This window comes from Nymphalis io, chromosome 9 (assembly GCF_905147045.1).
Source record: "Nymphalis io chromosome 9, ilAglIoxx1.1, whole genome shotgun sequence".
Taxonomy (NCBI): domain Eukaryota; kingdom Metazoa; phylum Arthropoda; class Insecta; order Lepidoptera; family Nymphalidae; genus Nymphalis; species Nymphalis io.
Genome location: NC_065896.1, coordinates 12,678,486 through 12,692,985, shown reverse-complemented (window position 1 = coordinate 12,692,985; position 14,500 = coordinate 12,678,486). Strand labels below are relative to the sequence as shown.

General features: G+C 33.7%; 1 protein-coding gene across 1 annotated transcript in view; it reads right to left on the bottom strand.

Moving 5' to 3' along the window:
• Positions 1-14,500, bottom strand: part of LOC126770496 (uncharacterized) — a 96,860-nt gene that overhangs the window by 57,446 nt on the left and 24,914 nt on the right. The window lies entirely within an intron of this gene.

Genomic DNA, 14,500 nt, shown 5'->3' with positions numbered 1-14,500 from the left:
AAATATAAATGTCCTTATCTTTATATCAAGCAAAGCACACTGCAGAAACGTGGAACTATTTATAACTTACTTAACATTACTTTATATTATAAATTCGGAATTGTGATTGTTTGGTTACGCTCTCACGTCTTAATCACTCAACCGATCATCATGTAATTTTGTAAACACGTTATCAGAGGTATAAAAAGAACACATAAAATTAATATGTATATATAAACAGTTTCAATATTAATTTGTTCCGAATATTTCACTTTATACACTAAGATTTATCGCAAACATCTTGTACCGTATCGTGAAACACGGAACCGTCAGCTGGTGTGAGGTGTTATTACAGTCATGAACATTTATGCTAAATATCAAAGGTAATGGCACCATTAGCGTGTTCACTTCATTCCGACGTTTAATATCTTAGCGTACTTCACTTTGCTTCAACATTTAATAAATTAGGGTGAAGCTTTCTGATTTTTTATTTAATTTCTGGCAAAAATTTAAAATAATTCCGTTACTTCCTACAAGCAGGACCTAAACTCCTGCTGGGCTGCACTTAAGTTAACTTATTCTTTTTCTTTTTTAGAAGAATATTATTCTACTCTTATTTTGTGGCCAAGGTTGAACATCATACTATCACACTGCTGCAATGTGAGTTGGTGAAGCACGAGATATGAATCTTATTCGTCGTCTTATTGTTTGTCGGATTGGAAAATCGGCGTGAGGAAACCTGCCTATGTCGGATGAATATCTTTAACATAAGTAGGTATATGGACAGACATATGGACTACCCGATGGTAAGCGGTTCCCACCAGCCATAAACATTGGCACCAAAGGCATTGTAAGAAATGTTATCCATCTCTGACATCGCCAATGCGCCACCAACCTGGGGAACTAAGATGTTATATCCCTTGTGCCCGAAGTTCCACTGGCTCGATCACCCTTCCAAACAGAACACAGAAATACTAAGAATTGCTATGTGGCGGTAGAACATTTGATGAGTGGACCCAGACGAGCTTGCACGAAGCTCTACCTCAAGTAAAAAAGTTGTTCGACATGTTCATGCATCAAGTAATAAAGTAGTACTTCTTAAGGTAAATAGTAATAAAAATTTATTGATACAAAAAAACGAATAAAATTTTATAGTTACATCCATGATATATATACAGTATATACATATCTAGTACTCAAAAACATTACGTACATATGTAATTATAAGCCCTTCGCCTATGTAATCGACAGGATCAAATGGTGCATTAAACGAAGTGCTTTAGACTTTTAACTTTAAAACGTTCATTCAGCTTGTAAATATTGATCATATCTTGATGTACTCAACTAGCACTTTACACGCAGCTTCGATCTCGTTATAATTCAGAATTGTGAAATACCAATTTCCATAGCTCTTTCTTCAAAAATGAAAAAAAATCATACAAACTTTTTTCACCTTCATTCACTACCATGAGTAATACCTCGACTTATGTAAATGTTCGTTCATTATGTAAATTTTCATAAAAAAATCCTTAGTACTAACCTCATGTGTAAAAGACAATGCAAATCTTGCTGCTAGCCCTAGTAGTTGGGAATGTGCGTTGATATCTCATACTATATATATATACAATATATACAATATGTACAATGTTTCAGGGCGTGTAATTTTTTTTATTACACTAATTAACAATACGGTAGAACTCAGTTTGGCTCAGGCCATTCTGAAAATATTATTAAAAAAATGTGGCTGTAACAAACAGCACGCCAATAAATCAATAAATATGGTATAAGATTATAATGCCGTTTATCTTACATTGTAAAGCGCACCAATAGATGTTTCAGATCAAAAAGAATGAGCCGAAATGTCAATTTCTTAAATATGGCAAATATTGCTTGATTGATTGATTGCTCGAATTAAATTCAAAGTTCTTTATTTAATATTGAATTATTAATTATATACCGACAGTATAACCTACCAATGTAATTATATACAATAAATACTTAATGCAATAAATTATTCAACTATAAATTTTGCAATTTGCGTTGAATGAAATGGTTCGGAGTCTACATGATTATTTATGCTCAATATCTGCGAAGCAAAGTGAACATTCACGAATACACGAACGTTTATTTACAAAATTAGAACGCTAATTCTAAAAAAACATATAACTGAAGTCTAAAAAATTTAATATCCATATCAAAATATGAACTTATTAAAAATATGTCACCTCGTTTTAATGTCTCTTCTGGTGGTATGAGGCTGGTTCGCCCTGAGGATCGGAATTGCGTTTCGACGGGGAAATGCTGTTTGCTTTCGTGTCATCGTTCCACGCGGTCATGATATGTACAGTAGCTATTTTTATTTTTTATCTGTTTATATTTAAGGCTTTAATGTAAATAATTCTTATGTGAATAAACAATTTAACATATCACACAATATATAAACAATTATTTAATATAGATAATATGGTACTGAAAGCGCAATATAGTTTGGCCGGTCTCAAGTTTTGGTTAAAAAGTAAAACGGGAGTCACTGAAAATCAGTTTTGGGAACTTCTTACTACAATATAAAAAAACAGACTCCCTCTATCATCCTTATCCCTTTTAGGGAGACGTTATACTACTGCCTTTATAAATCTTTCATTGTATTTTATTTCTATGTAACCCCTTCTATGTTATTTTAAGTATATAATATGGGTATTCATTTCTTATGATACATTTTTTTTTTATTCTGGGACATTATTCACACAAGGCCACCTGATTCCAAACTAAACAGAGCTCGTACTATGGAAACCAGACAACTGATATACTACTTTTCTTTTGTAAATACATACTTATATAGATAATTACACCCAGACTCAGGACAAACAAACACGTTTATATATACAAATGTCTGTCCTGGATGGGAATCGAACCCAAGATCTACAGTGCGAAAGGCAAGTATCTGCTAACCACGCCAACCAGCTCGTAATATATATTTCTCCTTAAAAATATAAGTAATATTCTTTTTTGGATTTAATGGATTGGTAAAATATAAGTATTATTATTTTATTTCAGACTTAGTATGCCCCATATATTTTAGTAAACAATAAAATTAAATTAAACTTTGTTTGGATATGATTCATTTCTAGTACAACGGAGTCCAACCTCCCAGAAATCATTTTTAGGATTCTGTGGATTCTGATGATGCGATGTTCTGATTGATTGCATAAGAATCTTCAATCCCTTGCATCAGCACAGTAACAGTACAGTAACAGTAACAGCCTGTAAATGTCCCACTGCTGGGCTAAGGCCTCCTCTCCCTTTTTTGAGGAGAAGGTTTGGAGCTTATTCCACCACGCTGCTCCAGTGCGGGTTGGTAGAATACACATGTGGCAGAATTTCGATGAAATTAGACACATGCAGGTTTCCTCACGATGTTTTCCTTCACCGAAAAGCACGAGATGAATTATAAACAGAAATTAAGCACATGTAAATTCAGAGGTGCTCGCCCGGGTTTGAACCCACGTTCATCGGTTAAGATTCACGCGTTCTTACCACTGGGCCATCTCGACTTTTTTTTTTTTTGTGCATCAGCACATGTGCCTATATTTATTTTAATAATTGCAATCGTGCAACACCTAATCGTATCTGCATATTTAGCGCAACTGACTAGCTAATACTTCGATATTATGTTCCTAAAACTAATGTATATGTAGCTCTTGACAAATATGTCATAGTCATTGGTGGTAGGGCTTTGTGCAAGCTCGTCTGGGTAGGTACCACCCACTTATCAGATATTCTACCGCAAAACAGCAGTACTTATTATTGTTGTGTTCCGGTTTGAAGGGCGAGTGAGCCAGTGTAATTACAGGCACAAGGGACATAACATATTATTCCCAAGGTTGGTGGCGCATTGGCCATGCATGCGATGGTTAACATTTCTTACAATGTTAATGTCAATGGGCGTTGGTGACCACTACCATCAGGTGGCGCACATGCTCGTCCGCCAACCTATACTATAAAAAAGTCAACTATATTTGCACGTGTTGTAAAAATATCTTTTAAAATTAACTTTATTTGATTAACCAAAAGATTGAATCCCGAGTAACAGATGTGTGGATATACTTACTTAACTTAGTATACAGAGAATTTGTATTCCAAGTTTGAAATAGTAGACCAACTTTTTAAATTTGGAGTTTAGTCGCGCGGGTAATTTTAAAGTTTGTAAGTATCCCGAAAGTTAGGCTGAGATAGTAAAAACTGAGGGTACTCGAACTCCGTACTCGCAATACGTGAAGTAAAAGTAAATTTAGAATTTCAATCTTCAGGAACTTTCGTAAGTCATTGTTTGAGTTTTCCTTCGATTCCGAGCATACCTATGAATTAGGGAATCATGACTCTGGTTTAAGTCTCATAAATATTGAGTACCGAAGCGACTGTGCTCTGCTCTTGTTCTGCATCTTCGCGTTACATGGTTACATGTTTATGTATGTTTTTCGTAATGTATACATTTATGGATGCTAAAAGGAATTGAGAATGGTAAGACTTGGTAATATTTTTTTGATAGAAAGTCCATAAATTTCGCTGAACTTATTTCGCGTTCGAAATATGAAATAACAAATATTTGTTTTACATAACAACATACCGATAAGCATCGATCACCCGGTGATTAGTACTTACCTCTGTCCATAGACAATTTAACTTTTAAAAGTATGATGCACTGGTCATTGATAATTTATTAAAAAATGAGTAATTTAATAAAAAAATGATCATATTATAGATCTTATTCTTTCATTTATGGTAACAAAAGAAAACATTTATATGTATAATATCTATAAGCTCTGATATTTGTACTGATACGCCATAATCATTGCATGTTGATGAAATTATGATGGTGATAATTATGATGACTGGTATCATTATCCAGGAGCTTACTGATAGCCACAAGAAGCCGAGATGGAGAATGGTTAGAATGCGTGAATCTTAACCGATGATCGTGGGTTCAAACCCGGGCAATCACCACTGAATTTTCATGTGTTTCATTTGTGATTATAATTTATTTCGTACTTGACTGTGAAGGTAAACATCGTGAGGAAACCTGCATGTGTCTAATTTCATTGAAATTATGTCACATGTGTATTCTAACGACCCGCATTGGAGCAGCGTGGTGGGATAAGTTCTAAGCCTTCTACACAAAAAGGGAGAGGAGGCCTTAGCCCAGCAGTGGGATATTAACAGGCTGGTACTGTATACTGATAAGCAAATATTTTGGCAAGACGTGAAGTCATTAGTTACAGATTTACATTCTCAGCGGTACAGAAAAACATAGAGTACCTACCTCTCCCCCTTCACAGATGGGTGAAGCCGCGAGTGGTGACTAGTAATCCATAAAAAAAAAATACTGACTTCATACTTAATGTTTACCACATCGTAATTAAACTGTCCAAGTGTTTAATCTGTCATGCAAGTGTTAATAACATTTAACCAACGTTTCGTGTATGATAATGGATTGGCATTTATGTGAAAAGCTTTTAGCTTTTAAACTATTATTGTGTTTTTGCTTTCATTATTCAAGAGTTTATTTCGTTTTATGGAAATATTTGTTGTGTTTTTTTATCGTTGGTTTATTGTTATTTGGTTCAGGAAATACTTGTTTATGGTATGGAAATAATATATAGAGATTTTTTATTTTACTTTATAACTAGTTTTCGCTCGTCGAAGGGGGGGGGGGGGGGGTTCAAATAAATAAAAAAATGTAACATGTCCTTTTAAGTACCCCTGGATAACGTGTATGCAAAATTTAACAATAACTCAACAAGGTCTAGTTATGTCCCACTAACTTTATATTTGTATTATATATAAATATTTCGCGCAATTTTTTGACAGATTGGTTGAAGTTTACTACTATAGCGAAGCTCCCAAGGGAAGTACCATGAAGTTAATAGCCTATAAACCTTTCCCAATAAACGCTATACCTAACGCAAAGATAACTTTTCAAATCAATCAATTAGTCTCCAGTTTTATAATATAAATGAAAAGTGTATCTTTATTTTTCTAATAAGTATTTTTTATCTCTTTTCTGTATTATACCAGACGCCTTTAAAGGATAAGTATAAATATTATTGTTTATTTCGCATTGCGTCATGTGATTATTAGTAAATAATATATTCTTTCACAATACATTTATTTACACAAATTTCTTTCACAATACATTTATTATGTGTTTATTTGTATGTATATTCATTTATATTTATTTTCTACGTGTATAAAAATTTGATCCTGCATATCCATTTCTTTTATAAAATAAAGTGTTAATTGATTAATAAAATATTTGATGATAAATGTCTAGACTTCTGTTACTCATATACAAAGCAAATGTTTATTCAAATTGCGAAACCAAACCCAAAAATACGACCCGAAGAAGACAACGAGTATAATTTCAAATAAAGAATCCGTCAATAAAACCACAACCCAACCGATAACAAACAAACAAATCGTTCCAAACGACTGATTCAAATCAAAACATCAATAAAACATGGTTGCGAATACCAATTCCTTTTTCAAACCCTTTTGAATGATTAACGCGCGAGAATCATTCAACGTCAACGCACATTAACCGTTCGTTTGCGGCCTATTTGTTCATTCGCTCGTTCGCTCATTTAGTTACGTCATTAGTACAACACCCGCGAATTTTAGAGAGCGATTTTTTACTAGCCCCAGTTAATTTGCTAAGGGCGGGTAAATAAATGTGCGAGGCTTAGAATGATGGTACCCGAATGGCTGCCGACTTAAAATTCTTTGTATTTTTTTTCTCGTTAATCCGTTTTAGTGGATTAGGAGCGACTAATTCTGAGCTTTAGAAAATAATAGGCAGTCTACTAAGCGAAATGTTTTTTTAATGTCAATTAGATATAAACGCTTTTGTATCTAATTGACATTAAAAAAAAACATTTTAGATATTTTATCAGTACAGTACAGTACAGTAACAGCCTGTTAATGTCCCACTGCTGGGCTAAGGCCTCCACTCCCTTTTGAGGAGAAGGTTTGGAACTTATTCCATCATGCTACTCCAATGCGGGTGATATTTTATCAAGCAAGTTTTTTTAAAGTGAAGAATTGAACGGCTTAATAAATCATTTGCGACGGTTTCAATAAATTTAATTTCAGATATTCGTTTGAAATAAATTTTCAATGTTAGTATGAATTTTTTTTTATTAATAAAAGTATATCATATGTGTACTACCCATAAAATTATAAGACCAACGTTACACATAATAGATCTGATATATGTACCAATTAAAGATATACACAAAATTTGCTATGCATCTATTGTCAAAGTGTAAAAACAAAATAAACATATTACGTAGCATATAAAAAAAGCCCAGATGGCCCAGTGTTAAGAACGCACCACTGAATTTACATATGCTTAATTTGTGATTATAATTCATCTCGTGCTTTACTGTGAAGGAAAACATCGTGAGGAAACCTGCATGTGTCTAATTTTACTGAAATTCTACCACATGTGTATTTCACCAACCCGCATTGGAGCAGCGTGGTGGAATAAGCCCCATACCGTCTCCTCAAAAAAGAAGAGGAGGCCTTAGCCCAGCAGCGAAGACATTCACAGGCTGATTAAATTGAACACTAAAAAGATAATTAAAAACCATAAATAATAATCGAAAATATTATGAGTAAATAAACTGATTCACTGACCCTTCAAACTGGAATAGTTTGGTGGTTTTTATTATAGTACCATAGCTTACATCGCCAATGCGTCACCAACCTTGGGAACTAAGATGTTATATATGTTCATTGTGCCTGTAATTACACTGACTCACTCACCCTTCAAACCGGAACACAACAATACCAAGTACTGCTGTTTTACGGTAGAATATCTGATGAGTGCCTATACCTACCAAGATGAGCTTAACAAAGCCACCAGTAGACCTGGTACGCCGGCCCTATACAGGCCGGTAGGTAGTACCCGCCCATAGGGCCTCTATAGGACTCTACCGGTGAGCGAAAGCTGTGTCAATGTGTAACAGATTAGCCATAAGTCATAACTCTAGCTTCCAAATATAAACAATAAATAAAATGAACAATATCGCAAAAATGTATACAATATATACTTTGAATATCGAACATAACCCGTTATCCCTGGTAACCCGGTATCCTTAAACGTTATTACTATGAAAACATACGATACGGCTTATCATATTTTTAACAACGTTTATTTTTTATGTACGGTTAAATTGCGATTTTCATGCGAGCTGTTCCAAGTGTGAACATAGCGCTGTGCTGGCATATAATACCTTATTTATGCAGCTGACGCCATGCGTTATATAAATATTGTTTTCGATTTTTAAACGATTACGGTAAAATCAAAAATCATAAAGCCATCATGACGTTTCAAATTATACATCTACTTGTATAACTTATGTTCCAAATACCAGATAAACAAGCGAAATTTATCTATTAATGCAAGCTCATACACAACTAAATATTTCTGTGCATAAATATGTTTTTCAATTTATAAAAGGCCTACAGATGGTGTGACAATATACATATATCGTGTTTTGTTTTAAATTTACGGTAAGTGCTTATTGTTATGGATACAGTCGATATTCATTTGGTTTTTTAAAGTTTGAAATATTGATAACACTGTTAAGCTATACTACTTTTTATAGTGCATAATATATTTGTGGTTAGCTTATAAGGTTGCATATCAGGAGTACCTGGGTTCAAACCGTAGGTCTTGTCAAAAAAGTCATTGAAAATTTTTGTCAATAAATTCTCAGTGGTAGTTTCCAAAGTTTCGAAGTTAGCAGTGCTTACATACCCGTGCCTCGAAAAGCTAGATAAGGTTTTGCACCTAAAATTTCTCCAACTTAGCGTCGGAATCTGAGAGGGACCAACACTCGAGATAATATTGTTCCCGTGGAATATAGCTGCCATAATCGAAATAATTCTATTTAATTAATGGAAAATATTACCAAAAATCTTTTTAAAAACAAATGTGTGGTAAATTTCACTATAATCGGTTTATTAGAACAGGTTTGCACATATATTTCAGGCGAACTAGTAATTATATGTAATATATTGAACGAAATTACATTAAAATATTTCGTTCTAGCATATTGAATAGTAAGCCAAAAAAGTAAAAGTCCATTATTTTTCTGTGGCTAGGCAAAGGTATCCTCTCCTCTTAAGGAGAAATAGAGCAAACCAAGTGGACTCACTCAAAGCCCTATCAATTTTTTGATTTTCCACTATAATTTTCTGTCTCAACATACAAAAAAATTGATTGATAGGAGCACGCGCAAGAGCCTATTCAGTAATGTCCTTTAATTTACGAGATCATTAAAAGTGAGATTAACATAAACAAGGCGATAGGAAAACTCGGACAACAGTCAAAGCGCTATAAAATATTGATTACACCAAAAAAAACACTATATTTTATTTCACAAGGTTAATTAAAACTACAATCGATACATAATATAGATTTTATCGAGAAGACCAACAAATAATTCAGTTGTGAATTTTTGAACAGATTATAAACTTAACGATCCCTCGGATTTTTATTAGAACAACATTAAATGTATACAATACATTTAACTTTGAACATACAATACATTTAATTTTGAACTTAAATTTAATCCAGTGATGGAATAAGACAAAATATATAGCAGAGTTAATTAGATTATTCACCAAAAATATCACTTCTTCCAAATACTGTAAAAACAAGGGCTCCAATACATTATTATTGCTTATGTATATTTGACTGCAAGTCATCACTACCCTGAAGGAAACAAAATCGGATATTAAGTATGGGAATAGGTAACTAATGTGTCTCGTTGTACTGAACAGATTTGTGACACTTTCCTTAGCAAAAAAATAGCAAAGGGGGTGTGAGATCTTTGCCTGGCATATTTCGATAAATATAACGCCCAAACGCACGAGCCACGACAGACATCTTAAGGACCGCTTCTGCAGTTCTGCATCCATTACGTTGCATTACTAAAAGTAAGAATAGATCTATATAGGTGGAGTGTTTTACAAAAATTTGGCAATTACTTTGTATTGCTGTTTGGCAGTTTAAAGGGGGAGTGAACAAATGAAATCGTCAAACGAAGACACATAGCTTCACATGTTGTGTCGTTGTTATTGTATTGATGGTATAACAAACAGCTAGTAATTACTTGACTAATAATGTCTATGGGCGGGACGACAACCGACTATCAGATGGTCCTAATGATGTATAAATGTAATGGGTATTTTTGACTTCACATTGCGTAACAGCTTTTGATCATGAAGTTAAGAATTAATTTTTGTGTTGCGCCAATAAAATATTATTTATTTAAGAATTTTTCAGTGTCAGTGCCTCTCGAATTCATGTAAAGCCACCTCGTACCTTTCATCTTTCTCCAATCGTATCAAATAACTATCCTTTCTGAGTACAGTAGTGAAGAATTAGTGTGCCTGTGTTTGCACACAGTTTGTGCACTATTTTAATAAAAAAATGTTGTCTAGTCGAAATCGGAAATTGCTTATATATGTTTTTTATGTGTCATATTGAACAGTTATTTCTGACCAATAAGGTATTCGCCCTAAAGCAATTATAAATCTAGTACATCCCCTCCGTTCTCTTGTAGTAATAGAAGTAATAGTACCTTGTAATTTAATAACTAGGTATTAATTAGGTTACCTTTATCACCCTACTTGTGAATAGCAATAAGTAATCTTACAATGTCCTAATGGTCATGGTAACGTGAGTTACAGAGAGGGCAACTCCCCTAATCTAACCACATGGGGTCCTGTGTTACGCACCAATTACGTCGGTAATTAATTAAGCGTGAGCATGACGCTCTCTTTGATAGTTTTTACTTTAGAACCTAAGTTAGCTATCGAGAAACAGTTGCTTACTTTTGAGTTCTTAATACTTCTAAAACTGACATGGCTTTTGATCTGTAACTAACTGAGACTTCAAGCGTCAGACAAATAAGCAGACTTCGGACGTTAGATGACGTCGGCGTAAGATATCGAGCGACACATGACTTCACTATAAGATTTCGAGCGTCAGATGTCACACATTTTTTTTATAAACGTCGAATGTCAACAGTACAGGTAAAGCCTGTTAATGTTCCACTGCTGGGATAAGGCCTCCTCTCCCTTTTGAGGAGAAGCTTTAGAGCTTATTCAACCACGCTGGTCTAATGTGGGTTGGTAGAATACACATATGGCAGAATTTCAATGAAATCAGACACATGCAGGTTTCCTCACGATGTTTTTTTTCAAGCATGAGATGAATTATTGCCACAAATTAAGCACATGAAAATTCAATGGTGCTTGCCCGGGTTTGAACCCAAGGTCAAGGTTAAGATTAACGCGTCTTAACCACTAGGCCATCTCGGTATCTTCGAATGCCAATACAAATTACAAATGCAAGAAGCATAAGACAGCTTATATATAGAAGATTTAATATACAAATAACTTAATTCACAAATAAATGTAGCCATTATATAGAAATAATGTATACTATAATAAGGGTATGTAAATATACATATACTGATATAACTGATAAATATAATAATAAAAAGTATATTCTTAGATCACATAAAAAAAGATATATATATATACATATACATATAATAAACATCTTATCGCCTATAAGTGCGTCCTAATTTAGCATAATACCGACGTAAACGTTGAAACTAACGATATGAGATACATAAAGTCATATGTATTTGTCGTAATGACTTCTGCTCTGCTCATATAAGGCTAACCACTTGCCACAACTTCATATGTATAAAATTAAAGTTAATATTATAAATGTATATATTAAAATAATTGTTAGAGTACTAAAACTACCCGTAAATCTACTACTTTTCTAGGTAGTTTAGACTACATATTGGGTAGATTTTCATCCGTCACATGAATGGTTCCTTACGAACCGAGTTCTTATAGAATATCACAACTTTTAAAACAATTGTTCGCATTCGCACATACAACTAAAGCTTTTTATAAAATTGATTACTTACTATGTACTATAAATAAAAATAACAGTTAATTATTTGACGTTTTGAATTCATTGATATTATTAATAATAAACCAAACATTATGAAGATTGTCGTAAACAAACTTACCGCACGCGACATTTCAATCCGTTTTAATGCGAACACTATATTATTTATAACGTAGTATATAATGCGATTATTAATATCAGCTCGACTCAGGAGCGTGTGGGTATTTGTTAAATATTCATAGCCTAAACACATTACGCTATCCGGCTTAAATCGGTGCCTAAGTCATGAGCTTGTACCTTGTCTCGTATATCCTTTGAATATCCATCTCAGTTAACGTTTCATGGCCTTACTTATAAGATTTGCTTAGCAGCTGTTTGGTTAAACACTGATTTTTCTCTTTCTGTTATTATTAATTTAACATTTGAACATTTGACTTTTATAAGCAAGGCCGTTAGTTATTAATGTGTGGTCCAGTTTATGTACGTGGATTGTACGTGTACGACAAATACATGTTGTTTAATGTTTTGTTAAACAAAGTGTCTTTTTCTTTCGAATGGCAAATCAATAATGACATAAATAGATAAATCAGTTTTTTACACCGAACTAATATCGGGGTATCAAACTTTAAATAAACTAAGGAAAAGCTTTTCTCTGTGCACATCCGTACATCCGTAACAGCCTGTGAATGTCCCACTGCTGGGCTAAAGGCCTCCTCTCCTCTTTTTGAGGAGAAGGTTTGGAGCTTATTCCACCACGCTGCTCCAATGCGGGTTGGTAGAATTCACATGTGGCAGAACTTCAGTGAAATTAGACACATGCAGGTTTCCTCACGATGTTTTCCTTCACCGTAAAGCACGAGATGAATTATAATCACAAATTAAGCACATGAAAATTCAGTGGTGCTTGTCCGGGTTTGAACCCACGATCATCGGTTAAGATTCACGCGTTCTTACCACAGGGCCATCTCGGCTTCTCTGTGCACATAACTATATTTTATTCGATCATCTTCAGATAATCACTTCCTACACTATGTATACTCAGTAGCTAATCTAGACAGCGCGATTCAGGAATATGACCGATTCAATCAACGCCATCTATCGCTACCGAGTAGTAATATACGCCATTTTACATCAGTGTTTAACTAAACATTATATCAGTAACGTTTATATACCAGTATGATCTTACTACACAATACAGCAATTATTGTAAAATATACCCGTTTTAATTATCATCCTTGATTTCAATGATAAATTTAAAAAAATATTGAACCAAATATAAATATATATAAACAAATATAAGAAAATAATATAAAAAATCCAATTCATACAATACCCTTGAGCTTCTATTTTGTTGTTCGTAAATAATTATTTTTGTTACGAAATCTATGCTTTATCTGCAAATTGAATACAAAGAGTAAATAAGATATCATATCATACTAAAGTTTCAAAAAGGGTATAAGTACCCTTTTTGAAATGAATTAGTGATAGCGCTTTATGCAGCCCTGATGAGTAGGTACTACCATCGCAAGTCATATTCTACTACAAAACTACAATATTAAAAAAAATCGCGTTCGGAAACTAATCGTCGATTTATTTTAATAGCTATTCTGTGTTCTTGGTAGTGTAATGGCTATAAAGTCTCGAGATCTTGTGTTCAGACCCCGGGTGGGAGCAATAACAAATTAATTTAATTGGTTTTTCTTCATGGCGTCGAGCAGACGGCCGGCATTGAAAGTATGTCAAAATCTTTTTTTCATGCAGCTTACACTGCGCCGAATCCACATAATTGGGATAAAGATATGCTTTTATGGCCATTCAGATCACATTACACCCACAAAATTGAGTTGCGTTTAGTAAACGACATATTGAGGTATCATAAAACTATATATAATACATATATATAAAATATTAAAATCTTTAAAAATTATCAAATAATTTTATAAAACCCTTAAATAAATGCAAATGAAATAAAGCTCAAGACAATTAAATCAACCTTTTATGACTTCAGCCAAAGGCTCAGTTTAAAGGTTTAGTGAATGACCTTGGCCCATTTGCCAAATGTCTACCTGGGCTCGGTCCATGTAAATCGTCCCGTTGAAGGATCTGACCCTTTGCATAAATATATTATAAACTAACCACGAATTCAGCGCGGGCATTACCATGTGGACTCTTAATCTGTGTGACCTATATTATTGTGTTGATTATTCAAATGTGAATTAAAGTAATCCTTATAGCCTCTGCTAAATTGTGAAATATAGGTAAATAATATAGTTTGTCAGCTTAGCGGTCGCTTTAAATATTTGTCGGAACTTTAGTATTTATGTGACTGCTGTTGGTCTATTTACTATCTTATAAAGTTGGAAATCGAGAAGCCCAAAGTTGAACCACCGGGTCAATAATAAAATTAATATCAAAAACATTTTTGAAAACAAGCTTTCTTATACAAAATTTGTTTTTTTTCTGTCCACCGTTGTGGAGTTCCTTAGTCTGGAGCCAATCCTGAGTTAAGTCACGCTATCC